The sequence below is a fragment of the Sciurus carolinensis genome, chromosome 11 (assembly GCF_902686445.1).
Source record: "Sciurus carolinensis chromosome 11, mSciCar1.2, whole genome shotgun sequence".
In the NCBI taxonomy this organism is placed as follows: domain Eukaryota; kingdom Metazoa; phylum Chordata; class Mammalia; order Rodentia; family Sciuridae; genus Sciurus; species Sciurus carolinensis.
In genome coordinates, this window is record NC_062223.1 from 44,559,394 (window position 1) to 44,563,021 (window position 3,628).

General features: G+C 45.3%; 1 pseudogene; it reads left to right on the plus strand.

The window, feature by feature from the left end:
• The first annotated feature begins 1,157 nt into the window (after window positions 1-1,157).
• Window positions 1,158-2,292, plus strand: LOC124958561 (actin, cytoplasmic 1-like; annotated as a pseudogene).
• Window positions 2,293-3,628: the final 1,336 nt, after the last annotated feature.

The following is a 3,628-nucleotide window of genomic DNA, read 5'->3' on the forward strand; positions in this document are numbered from 1 at the left end:
GTGTAAACAGCCTCCATCCTTATTTTCAGTGACAGGCAGGGAGGGGTGGGGGGAGTTGAGCAAACTGGATCACACCAGAACCAGTCTTGGGTAGGACGAGGTGGAGGAGGAACTCCAGGAAATTGAGCAGGTGGCGACAGCTGTGAGGAACAGAAAAATGAACGCTGGATGCCTCCGGAGCCAGCTCCAAAGCAGAAAGTGACTGAGGGACGTGGCCCAGACGAGGAAACAGAGCCCGTGCTCTTTAGCCTCACCCATCGGGTTCTGAGATGATGCCCGGTTATAGAAACAATTCAACAGCAAGCAAGTTGAAATTCTGCCCCATTGTACAAAATAATTCAATACAAATTACAATCCATGTAGCTGGTGTGAAAGTTTGGGTCATTTGGTTTGAGTCGTTCAAATTAACTCTTCAAAGGCCGCTGTCATTTAATGTAAAATCACATTCTACTTTTCTTTGAGGATATATTTGCAGCTAAATAAGAGATTGCACTAGAATAGCTCAACCATTATTTTCTCGATTTAAGAGGCAGTTGTCCTAAGCTTATTTTCTGGATGTTTTTGTTTTTGGTACTGGGGGTTGAACCCAGGAGCACTTTACCACTGAACTACATCCCCCAGCCTTTTTCCCTTTTATTTTGAGACAGGTCTCCCTAAGATGCTTGAGAGCTTCACTAAATTGTTGAGGCTGGCTTCGAACTTGTGCTCCTCCTGCCTCAGTCTCCCCAGTCACTGGGATGGCAACTGTGTACCAACATGACCAGTCTAAATTTATTTCTTTTTCTGCTACATATCTAAAATGTTTGTCTTTATCTTATTTATTTATTTATTTTCTACTGGAGCTGGGCATTTAACTCAGGGCACTCTACCACTGAGCCACATCCTCAGCCCTTTTTATTTGTTTAGACATTTAAATTTTGAGACAGAGTCTTGTTATATTCTTCAGACTGGCCTAGATCTTTGCAATCCTCCTACCTCAGCCTCCTGGTCACTAGGGTTATAGGCATTTACTGCCATGCCTGGCCTGTCTTCATCTTATTCATGACAAAAATAAGGTTCTAAAAATAAAACAATGAGACTGCCGAGACCTCGTCCACCCTGCGAGTACAGTCCCCTCGCTGCTCCGCTGCTGCGGGTCCACACCCGCCACCCAGCTCGCCATGGATGATGATATAGCTGCGCTCGTTGTTGACAACGGCTCCGGCATGTGCAAGGCCGGCTTCACGGGTGAGTGGGGCGCCCGAGGCACCAAGGCGTGATGGTAGGCATGGGCCAGAAGGATTCCTACGTGGGTGACGAGGCCCAGAGCAAGAGAGGCATCCTGACCCTGAAGTACCCCATTGAGCACGGCATTGTCACCAACTGGGACGACATGGAGAAGATTTGGCACCACACCTTCTACAACGAGCTGCATGTGGCCCCCGAGGAGCACCCTGTGCTGCTGACCGAGGCCCCCCTGAACCCCAAGGCCAACCGTGAGAAGATGACCCAGATCATGTTTGAGACCTTCAACACCCCAGCCATGTATGTGGCCATCCAGGCTGTGCTGTCCCTGTATGCCTCTGGTCGTACCACCGGCATTGTGATGGACTCCGGTGATGGGGTCGCCCACACAGTGCCCATCTACGAGGGGTATGCCCTCCCCCACGCCATCCAGCGTCTGGATCTGGCTGGCCGGGACCTGACAGACTACCTCATGAAAATCCTGACTGAGCGTGGCTACAGCTTCACCACCACAGCCGAGCGGGAAATCGTGCGTGACATCAAGGAGAAGCTGTGTTACGTTGTCCTGGACTTCGAGTAGGAGATGGCCACTGCAGCCTCTAGCTCCTCCCTGGAGAAGAGCTACGAGCTGCCTGACGGCCAGGTAATCACCATTGGCAATGAGTGGTTCCGCGGCCCTGAGGCGCTCTTCCAGCCTTCTTTCCTTGGCCTGGAATCCTGTGGCATCCACGAAACTACTTTCAACTCCATCATGAAGTGTGACGTTGACATTCGCAAGGACCTCTATGCCAACACAGTGCTGTCTGGTGGCACCACCATGTACCCAGGCATTGCTGATAGGATGCAGAAGGAGATCACGGCCCTGGCACCCAGCACAATGAAGATCAAGATCTTTGCTCCCCCTGAGCGCAAGTATTCTGTGTGGATTGGCGGCTCCATCCTGGCCTCACTGTCCACCTTCCAGCAGATGTGGATCAGCAAGCAGGAGTACGACGAGTCTGGCCCCTCCATTGTCCACTGTAAATGCTTCTAGGCGGACTGTTACTTAGCTGCGTTACACCCTTTCTTTTTTTTTTTTTTTTTTTTGCGTTACACCCTTTCTTGACAAAAACCTAACTTGCGCAGAAAACGAGATGAGATTGGCATGGCTTTATTTGGTTTTGTTTGTTTGTTTGTTTGTTTTGTTTTCTTTTTTTCTTTTTGTTTTTGTTTTTTGTTTTGGCGCTTTTGACTCAGGATTTAAAAACTGGAACGGTGAAGGTGACAGCAGTCGGTTGGAGCGAGCATCCCCAAAGTTCTACAATATGGCCGAGGACTTTGATTATACATTGTTCTTTTTTTTTTTTAATAGTCATTCCAAATATAGTGAGATGCATTGTTACAGGAAGTCCCTCGCCCTCCCAAAAGCCGCCCCACTCCTCCTCCTGGAGGATGGCCCAGTCCTCACCAGAGTCCATACAGGGGAGGTGACAGCATTGCTTTTGTGTAAATTATGTAATGCAAATTTTTTTAATCTTCGCCTTAATACTTTTTTATTTTTATTTATTTTTTTGAATGGTCAGCCATTGTGGCCCCCCTTTTTGTCCCCCAACTCGAGATGTATAAAGGCTTTTGGTCTCCCTGAGAGTGGGCTGAGGTGTGGAGGCAGCCAGGGCTTACCTGTACACTGACTTGAGACCAGTTCAATAAAAGTGCACACCTTAAAGATGAAAGAAAAATAAAAAATAAAAAAATAAAATAAAATAAAAATAAAACAATGAAATTTTAGGAAAAGAAAAGAGATGATAAATTTTGTCAGGCTTATAAATATAATACCTTGCAACTTAGAAAAAGTTAAGAATTTTACATTTCAAAACTTTATACCTATTTTGTAGGGTATTATTTATTTGTTTCAAAAATTCTACATATAGAGCAAGTGTGATGGTCCATGCCTATAATCCCAGTGACTTGGGGGGCTGAGACAGGAGGATCACAAGTTCTTAGCTACTGAGTGAGGTTCTAAACCACTTAGCAAGACCCTGTCCCTTAATAAAAATTATAAAGGGCTGGGCATGTGTATCAATGGTAAAGTGCCCCTCAATTCCACCCCTAGTACCAAAATAAAATAAAATTCTACATGTAAATTCTAGGAAAATAAGAATATATGGCCATCACAGTTATTTTTGTATGTCACAACTTGGGGGGAAAAAAAGTTTTATCATTTTTAGAGGCAACCAAGAAAGAACTTTAGGCAGTACATTTATGTCAAAAACATAGTTCTTTATTTTGCAAATAGATTACTTCAATCTCTCATGCAACTAATAAATTATAAGAAATGATTAACATAGTATCAGGCTGAAAGTTTCCAGTAGGGGAGACAGATACTCTATTTGCAGTTTTTACCAGTGAAAAAAACACACCGGGT